At 37.9% G+C, this 10159-nt stretch overlaps 1 protein-coding gene across 3 annotated transcripts in view; it reads right to left on the bottom strand.

Annotated features, from left to right (window-relative positions):
- Nucleotides 1-10159, bottom strand: part of LRRC28 (leucine rich repeat containing 28) — a 151602-nt gene that overhangs the window by 93901 nt on the left and 47542 nt on the right. The gene's annotated exons all lie outside the window — the stretch shown is intronic.

The following is a 10159-nucleotide window of genomic DNA, read 5'->3' as shown; positions in this document are numbered from 1 at the left end:
CAATTTTTTTTTTTTTTTAAAGACAGAGACAGAGCATGAGTGGAAGAGGGGCAGAGAGAGAGGGAGACATAGAATCCAAAGCGGGCTCCAGGCTCCAAGCTGTCAGCACAGAGCCCAACGCAGGGCTCAAACTCATGAACCACAAGATCATGACATGAGCCTAAGTCAGATGCTTAATGGACTGAGACACCCAGGTGACGCCCCCTCTCAGCCCCCCCCCCCCCGAACCTGCCAATGATTTTTTAAGCTAGACTGCTGGTCTTTTTCATATTGATTTGTAGGAGTTCACTACAGATAGAAAGCCCTTTGTCAGTTACATGTATTGCAAATATCTTCCCTCATGGTGAGACTTACCTTTTCATTATTTGACAATCTATGTCAAGTAGCAGGAAACAATGCCCCTCCATGCCAACTCTGGCCAACTGTCTGTTTCTATATAAAGTTTCACTTATTATTTATATGCATCATTAACATATTGTCCTTGATCACTTTCAGGCTACAATGGCAGAGATGAGCTGGGACAAAGACAGTGTTCTACTTCTTGTTCATTTTTTGTAAATGTGCTTGAAAAGAATGTGCATTCTTGAGTTGGCAGAGTATGTTATTCTACACATTCCATTAGGTTAACTTTATATTTGAAAAACAGGTTATAGAAATCATTTGAGACCTAGGATAATGTTATCTTCTGCCTGAGAAAATTTCTACTTGCTTCTGTCAGGCACTTGGGGACATAAGCAATCTGAATGCAGTGTCAAAAATTTTCATGGTTTTGACAGCCCAGATGACTGGAAGCTGGGCTGCGATCCATACAGAAGCTGCTTTATTTCAAATTCACCTTATGAAGTATTTCACCTGCAAAAATACCTCAGTATATACTGTAACAGATAAGAACTTTTAAAAAATAAACCTACAATACTATCATTATATCTAATAAAATCAAGAATCTTAATATTGTCTAATATATTATCCATGATCAATTTTCCCTGATATTTACAAAAAAAAATGTGTTTTTACTACAGATTTATTTAAATCAAAATCTAAACAGAGCCCAAAAACTGCATTTGGCTGATATGATCCTTAAGTCTTTTAATTTATAACCGTCCCTCCCTTTTGTTTCATGTTTTCATTTAAAGAAACTGTTATCTGTTGTAGAATTTCCAACATTCCAAATATGATTTATTGTATCTTCGTGGTATCATTTAAGATAATTACCTATCCCTTGTATTCCCTGCAAACTGGTAGTGTGAAAGCTTAAACAGATTCAGGTTCAATTTTCGTTGGTAAGACTGTATCTTATGGGTAGGGCTATATACTTCCAATTACATCTCACTGGGAAGAAAATAATGTCTGCTTGACCCACTTTTGAATGATGTCAAGATTAATTAGTGAATTCAGGTGTCATCAGTCTGATCCATCCAGTACAAAGTTCTCTATAGACTTTTTATCTACTGGTTCAGGAAGCTATTAACGATCTTTGCTGCAATGTATTATTTCATTAGATATTACAAAGTATTGATTTTTCTAATTTCAACAGTCTATATGTATTAGTTATAATTGTTCATATAGAAAAACTCTCCCTAATTCAACTGGTTGCCCTGAAATATAATTGGTTTAGAAAGGCAGAATGTTTAATTCTTTCCCTTTAAATTTTTCAGAAAGCTGGTCCCCTTATCAACCTCCAGAGTTTACTAATAAGTTTTTTTTAAAGAGGGTCATTATGAATACATAAAAGTTAATATATCTGATGTATCTCAGTCCATTTCAACTATTAATTCTCTTTGATGGTCAAACTGTCCACCTCTGACTTCTGTATTATTTTCACATGACCACGGTAGTCTTTGGTTCCCCATTTTCTGGAACAACACATCCCACGTGCATCTTCCACCTGCTGTGCCTCGACTAAGCAACTCAGGTTTGCTTCAGTGGGAAATAGCTTGTAAAGACTGCAATCTCTTTGGCTTGGGAATTCTTTACCAACTTCTTAGCTCACCAGAGCCTTCAAAAGAGATTTTCTCCCCCTCCAGTTTATGTTATTTTATTTTTATTTTATTTTATTTTATTTTATTTTATTTTATTTTATTTTATTTATTTTATTTTATTTTATTTTATTTTATTTTATTTTATTTTATTTTATTTTATTTTATTTTATTTTATTTTTCCCCCTCCAGTTTTTCTAATTGTCCTTAAATGAGGGTTGGGCTGAATTATCCAGCCTACCAATTTTGTTTTTTTTTTTTTAATTTTTTTTTAACGTTTTTTTATTTTTGAGACAGAGAGAGACAGAGCATGAATGGGGGAGGGTCAGAGAGAGAGGGAGACACAGAATCCGAAACAGGCCCCAGGCTCCAAGCGGTCAGCACAGAGCCCGAGGCGGGGCTCGAACTCACGGACCGTGAGATCATGACCTGAGCCGAAGTCGGACGCTTAACCGACCAAGCCACCCAGGCGCCCCACCAGCCTACCAATTTTATAAGCAGAAATCTTCAAGTAAGTAAAGCAGAAAGCATAAGAAAACAGCCTAATAGAAGAATCTGTGAATGAGAGTACCAAAAAGACTTTACAGACAGCTTCCCTCAGTTGAATGTCTAAAAAAGGAAGACTGGTCAGAATAATCAACTAAGCTGCGGTTGAATTCAGAAAAGCTGCAGAACTAGAGATTCAAGTGATAGTTCAGAGTGGCTTCTGAACCCAGAGGTTGGTTCCAAAAGTAGTTTTCTTAATTCACCAGCCAAAGAACCAGCAAAATATCACCCTTGCATTGGACTAAGAGCAACAGTAAAAGTCAATTAGGAAGCAAAATGGAAAATACCCATTAACGGGCCTAATGAGGGTGTGTACCCCTGGCAGCAAAATAAGGGGCCAGATAACACCCAACACACACCCTGGACACTAAGATTCTTACAGATTATAGTGAACAAATTTTTAATACTCCAAATGCTAAGTGTATGTATCGAAAGCTGATGTAAGAAGGGAGGGATCCTACAGGAAAAAACGGGCACCATTCTTTAATAGAATTCTTTCCCTTGAGAAGCGAAAACAGTCAAGAATACCTTCGTCAGATGGCTAACATGCTAAAAGATACTAAGAGTCACTATATGACTCTAACCTTTTTTGTCCCAGTCACACACACAACAAACAGTATTAATGGATCTTCAGTAAAAAGCACATCCTTCTGCTTTTGAGTCTCCGATGAGCCCACAGTCATGGCCAAGCCAACCTTCACTGCAGCCTTGTGAGACCCTAAGCAGAAGGTCCAGGTAAGCTGTGCCTAGACCCCCGATCCACAGACACTGAAAGAAGAAATGTATGAGCTTCCTTAAGCTGCTAAATTTGTGGTAATTTGTTACGCAGCAATAGATAACAAATACAGTGCCACAGGCTAGTACAATACTTTTATTTTAATATGTACTTCTGGTAACAGCTTGGAAAAAACACTGGCCTGAGTATCAGAAGACCTGGTGTAAGTTTCAATTCTACCTTATTAAGTAAACTTGTATAAGGCTCATAACCTTTCTGTGCGTCCAGATTTCCTATTTATAATCAAGGATAAAACCTGCCCTGAGAATAAGAGAAAGTGCATGAAACACTGAAAAGTTATAAAGCACTAAATAAGCCCAAATCCAACTGCTTCTCATCAACAGTTCTGCTACCATCACCTCCTGCCTGGGTTATTTCAGCGAACTCCAAACTTGTCTCCCAGTGTTTGTCCTTGACTCCTTATGTACACAGTTGCCCAAATGATCCCTTTAAACTTAAGTCATATCATCTCACTCCCCTGCTCACGATCCTCCAGAGGCTTTCCATCACATCTGGAAGAAAGTCCATAATGACCAGGGTCAGGCACAGTCTTTGCTGTTAATGAGCATAGTATACTGCACCTTAGCAAGATTCTCAATTTAGTCTCTTTTTTTATTATTTTATTTTAGAGGTTGAGAGAGAGCATGAGGAGTGGAGAAGGGCAGAGGGGGAGAGGATCTTAAGCAGGCTCCACGCTCAACATGGAACTCTAGGCGGGGCTCAATCCCACAACCCTGGGATCATATCTTGAGCCCAAATCAACAGTTGGACACTCAACCAACTGAGCCACCCAGGAGCCCCTGTAGTTAAGCACTTAATAGCATGCCCAGCCAAGTTTAAATACCTAGTAAAAGCACTACCGATAATAATCATAATCTCTTGATTACCTGGAGAAGGAGTAAAATTTACCGCTTTTAGAGTAACTATTAAGGTATTATTATCATTGTTAGAAAATTACTAATACTACTGGGCCTGGGTGGCTCAGTCGGTTAAGCGTCTGACTTCGGCTCAGGTCATGATCTCCTCGTTCATGGGTTCGAGCCCCGCGTCAGGCTCTGTGCTGACAGCTCGGAGCCTGGAGCCTGCTTTGGATGCGGTGTCTCCCTCTCTCTCTCTGCCCTCCCCCGCTCATGCTCTGTCTCTCTCTCAAAAATAAATACATTAAAAAAATTTTTTTAAGAAGTACAACTAGTACTACTAGCAATAACAATATGAACCCAATGCCTTTAAAAGATTAAATTTACTAAGCAAAAATATCTCCATACTAGATATCACTCATGTTCAGAATTACACAATAACCAATAGACACCACTTTCTGTCTCTGAAAACAGAGACCTCTCCTCTGCCCATCTCTAAGTCAGCCAAAACCTTGTTGGAACAGTGCCCTCTGTCTCACGAAAGCAAAGGTAAGGCCAAAGGCCAAGGAACTCTAAGTCAGTCCTCATGGGATATGAATTTTAAGAGCACAGGAATAAATCAAGAGGTAGAAGGAGGAGATATGGGAGGAACAAAGAAGAAATCCTGATGCTAGGGCTGGGCATTTGCCCTATTCAGATATTTAAAGAGAGGAGGAATAGGGAGGGTGCCTGGGCAGCTCAGTTGATGAAGCATCTAACTTCAGCTCTGGTCATGATCAGTTCCTGAGTTCAAGCCCCACATTGGGGCAGAGCCTGCTTTGGATCCTCTGTCCCCCGCCCCTTCCCTTCCCCCACTTGCTCTCTTTCTCTCAAAAATAAACTTTTTTTTTTTTAAGTGGAGGAATAGATCATTTTAAAAACTATTTTTATAGATTAGTAATCGTCTAACCACTTTTGGTCAAGAAGTTTGTGATGTTTTTAGTTTTCTTTCCTACACTTGTAGAGGGCAATTTTACAATGAGAAATCTTACTGATTCTAAAGCTGATGTGATATAATTTGACACTTAAACTTACAGTAAGTCCATTTTTGTTTCATATTACAGAGAATGATGATATACTATGATCTGGAGCATGCACATTGTATCCTCCTCCATACCTGACCCACATCCTCCCAAATATGAGAAAAGAATTAATTGTTCATTCCTATTTGTCAAAAGTCTCACAAGGGATAAGATATTCTCTCCCTCTAAGAAAGTATACTTCAGAATGGTCTGCCTCCAGTGCTTAGTCTAAAGCCAAATTAAAAAAAGATCACCAGGGTGGACAACTGGCCCTCGTCTGACAATGAAAGACAGAGTCTAAAAGAAACACATACAAGTTTCAAGGAGAAAAAAAAGTGGGAAGAAAAAGTCCTTGGGCGTCAAGGCTCTTCTCTAAATTCAGAGGCAATGGACCTCAAGAAGACTGAGGATATGCCAGACAAGAAGCACCAACAAGGAGGAAAAGCAGCCAGTGCTCAAATATTCAAGAAAACAACTACTGCAAACCCTCCCAGAGTGCAGTGCGCATCGCACAATGCTGAACATTAATGAGACCCACACAGCGTAGCAGAGACAACAGGAACCAAGGCTGTCCGGCAAGCAGGGGCCATGGGTGGTATGTAAAATCAAGTTGTTGTTGTTTTAAATTTATCTCTTTCGGAGTTTTCATTTCCTCACACAGAAGCACATTACATATGTGTATTACCAACTCTTTTATATGTTATTTTGAAAGGTATTACAAATGTATAAAATAAATGGATAGAGTTAACTAAATTTGCTGTACTCTTTACCGAAAGACAAAGTGTGTGTTTTTTTTTTAAGTTTACAAAAGTAAGAAATTAAAAACGCAAAGATGAAGGGTAATTTTGGGAAAGGAAACGATACATCATTTAGATACATGTGTGTTTAAACAAAACTGCCTTTTATTTTAGTGGCAGTGGGTTAGCTGAGTTCCTTTAAATAGTCAGGGATTTGCAAAGTGCAAAGCTCACGTAACGTAATCTGTGTTTTCCGCAAATCCCCATCGGTCTACTTACTTAAGAAATCCAGGCTTCCTGGCTGGATGCCGGCATGCCAAACCTGCCCAGTCGTGCATAGTTTTATTTCTGTTACTAAATTAGGAAACCAAAGCGGGCAATGTCTGGGCCAACAGCAAAAAGGCTCAGCATCATTAGTCTGCTTGTCTTCTTAAAAGCCGGATCATTTTAAGATTATTTAATTTTTAATTAGAGACACCAAAGTAATTTAGCCTAATACAGAGCAATACTAAGAAATAATTAAATGAAGACAAAGGGAGAAATACAAACGTTTAACAAAAGTATTCTTTTGAAATAGCCTTAATCATGGTGTTGAAAATAAACTACTACCATTCAAGGCTTAATGTGTCAATGACTGATATGGAAATACTGCCTTCTTTTTCTAAGCAGTGAGGAAGAAATGGGAAGTTATTCAGCACAAGTTTTATAAAGATCTACTAACATACTTTATGCAGAGCACTGTTTAGAGAAACTAAGTAGAGCATTCAGGGACCTGCCTAAAGGAACACAAAGAAGGATTTCAAAAGAACAAAGTCATTTTATTTTCAGATTTGAGAATGACATAAAAATATAGTAGGAAAATACAATTTTCCAAATTCCAAATTTTACTTTCCCCTAACTAGCATAGCAAAGGGGTTTAAATTGTTAGGTAACATACCTTAAAATATTTTAAACACACCTGATACTTTTAGTAAAAGCTAAACCTTGACTCCTAAGGGTATTGAGAGAATTTTAGTGCTACAACATCCGAGTGATATTTCTCTTATAAACATTTTGTTAAATACAGATAAATTTCAAAGTAATATTTATTTTACTTTAGTTCTCTCTATGAAAGAATTAAAAAATCAAGCATATGCTATAAAATCTGTGTTTTATATGGATGAAATGTATATAAATACCAGAATTTAGACACTGTAGAAAAATTAAAATTTGAGTGTTATAATAGGTCCTTTCAGGACCTATTAAGAACAAATATGACTTAAAGAAAAACAAAGATGTTCACAATATTTACTTCTTTAGCAATACAGACATTCATATTTATTTATAAAGAAGCCACAAAGAAAAGAACCCTTCCAGGAATCATTCAAATTGTTTGGTATCCTTTCATCCAATCTTTTTATACATATTTCCATGATTTCTACACAACACTGAAATGCATTTAAGTAATCTGATGTGAGACAAAACCCAGAGCTTTCATCTTCTTTTTGCTCAACTCCCACCACCAAGATCTGGCCAAAAGTGAGGAGCAGAAGCAGGTCACAGGGGCTGGATAAGCAGAAGCGATCTCTCTCGCTCTCAAGGCTATTCGTCAACTGTCCATCTTACTGAAGTCACAACGCACACCATTTCCATCTGGCCCCCTTGTCTGGCCCCTCACTGTCTCTATATTATTGATAAGAGGCACACTGCTGTGGAAGGCACAATAAAATTAGAGACATAAGCTTAAAGTCAATAATTACATAAAAAAAAATAAAAGTAATCGATTGATTAGAAATTATACTCAATAATGTAATAATCCCCATCAATCACTTTGATAAAAGGTCTTCCAGACTCTCTTTTTATTTTTTTTAAATGTTTATCTATTTTTGAGAGAAAGACAGAGTGTGAGCAGGGGAGGGGCAGAGAGAGAGAAGGACAAAGAATCCAAAGCAGGCTCTAGGCTTTGAGCTGCCAGTACAGAGCCCGAAGAGGGACTCAAACCATGAACTGCGAGAGCAAGACCTGGGCTGAAGTCGACACTTAACTGATCAAGCCACCCAGGCACCCCCAGACTCTCATCTTTATCTTCTTATTCCTACAAAAAGAAACACGTATACAGATGAAATACCCAAAAAGAAGGAAAAAATAATTTTCTGATTGTAAAAATATCAATGAAATTTAATTTTTCAAAAGAAACTTGAAAAGGAAAAGAACAAAACGGGAAGACATACATGGCCTCCTTTCAAACCTCCTATAAAGCTACACTAATCAAACCAATGTGGTACTGCCATAAGGAGAGACATAAAGACTAATGGAAGGAACGTTAGAAATAAACCCATGTTTACAGACAACTGATTTTCAACAAAGGTACCAAGAAAATTCAACAAAGGAAGGATAGTCTTTTCAACAAATTATGTTGGAACAACTGAATATCCCATATATAAAATGAGAGAATATGAAGAGACAAGCCACAGACTAGGAGAAAATATTTACACATAATACATCTGATAAAGGACTTGCATCCAGACAAGAGCAGGACAAACTTGCTGTAAACGGTCATTTAAGTAAACATTTTAGGCTTTGTGAACCAGAGAGTCACTGTCACAACTACTCCCTTCTGGCACTGTACATTCAATATGTGTATGAATAGGCATGGCTGTCTTCCAATAAAACTTTATTTACAAAATCAGGTGGAGGCCCATCAGATCTGGGGGGCATCAGATTTGGCCCATAGGTCAGAGTTTGCTAACCCCTGGTCTCCAACACATCCTTCCAAGTTATCTGATTCCCATTCTATGAGAGCTATTTCACAACTCTGTAAGTTGTAGATTACTGATAGCAATGTAAAATAATCCTTATTTATAAACACTAAAATAAATTATGTTCAATGGAGGGACAACCCTCTGTGGAAAAAAAGTTTTGTTTCCATTCGAAGTTCATTTCAATATTCTTAATCTATAAATGCTCTGTTCTTTGCATCCTCCTTTGAATTGGTTGTAATACCTCGTTTAACAGGTTGAATAAAAGGTTTAACACATCTAAAAATTTTTATATCTGTATGGAAATCATTACCTTCTCATATTTTGTGAAAATTATCCTTTAACATCAGAACATATAAAGAACTCTTACAACTAATAATACAAACAACTGAATTTGAAATTGAGCAAAAGATTTCTAAACAGATACACTTCTCCAAAGAAATGGCAAATAAGTACAACAAAAAGATAATGACTTAGTCTGTTCAGGCTGCTATAATAAAAATACCATAAATTGGGTGGCTTAAAAACAGAAATTCGGGGCATCTGGGTGGCTCAGTCGGTTAAGTGTCCAACTCTTGATATTGGCTCAGGTCATGCTCCCAAGGTTGTGGGATTGAGCCCTGAGTCCCGGGCTCCACGCTGCACATGGAGACTGCTTGAAATTCTCCCTCTTTCTCTCTCTCTCTGACCATCGCCTCCATTTGTGTGCTCTTTCTCAAAGAAACAAAACAAAAACAACAGAAATTTATTTCTCAGTGTTTTGGAGGCCGGGGAGTCCAAGATCAAGATGCTGGCAGATCCAGTGTCTAGTGAGGGCCTGCCTTCTTATTACCTACCTTTTCACTGTGACCTGACATGACAGAAGGGGTGAGGGAGCTTTCTTGGGCTTCCTTTATTAAGGGCACTAATCTCACTCTTGAGGGCTCTGCCCTCAATTACCTAGTTACCTCCCAAAGGCACCAATTCCTAATACCATCATCTTGGGGGTTAGGATCTCAACATATGAATTTTGGGAGGACACAGATGCTTAATCTTTAGTTATTAGGGAGATGCAAAATAAAATCCTAATGAGTTGCTACTATACAGCCACTAGCACAGCCACAATAAAAAGACTGGAAATACCAAATGTTGGCAAGGATAAGGAGGAACTAGAACCCTCATACACTGCTAGCAGGAATGTAAATGGTACAGCCACTTTGGAAAGTAGTTTAGCAGTTTCTTTCAAAATGAAAAATATAGCTAACCACACTTACTCCCCTAGGCATTTACCCAAGAGTCAGGAAAACATGTGCCCACAAAAAGCTTGCACACAAATGTTCACAGCAACATGATTCGTAACAGCCCCAGTTAAAAAAAAAATGTAATCGTCAAATCACCTAGTGAATAAACAAAATGTGGCACATCCATACAATATTACTTAGCAATTAAAAAAACCAAACTACTAAAACCTGCAACATACATGCAAGAAC

This window comes from Panthera pardus, unplaced genomic scaffold (assembly GCF_024362965.1).
Source record: "Panthera pardus isolate Hobbes unplaced genomic scaffold, ASM2436296v1 HiC_scaffold_24, whole genome shotgun sequence".
NCBI lineage: Eukaryota > Metazoa > Chordata > Mammalia > Carnivora > Felidae > Panthera > Panthera pardus.
This window is presented reverse-complemented; position numbering and strand designations above follow the sequence as displayed.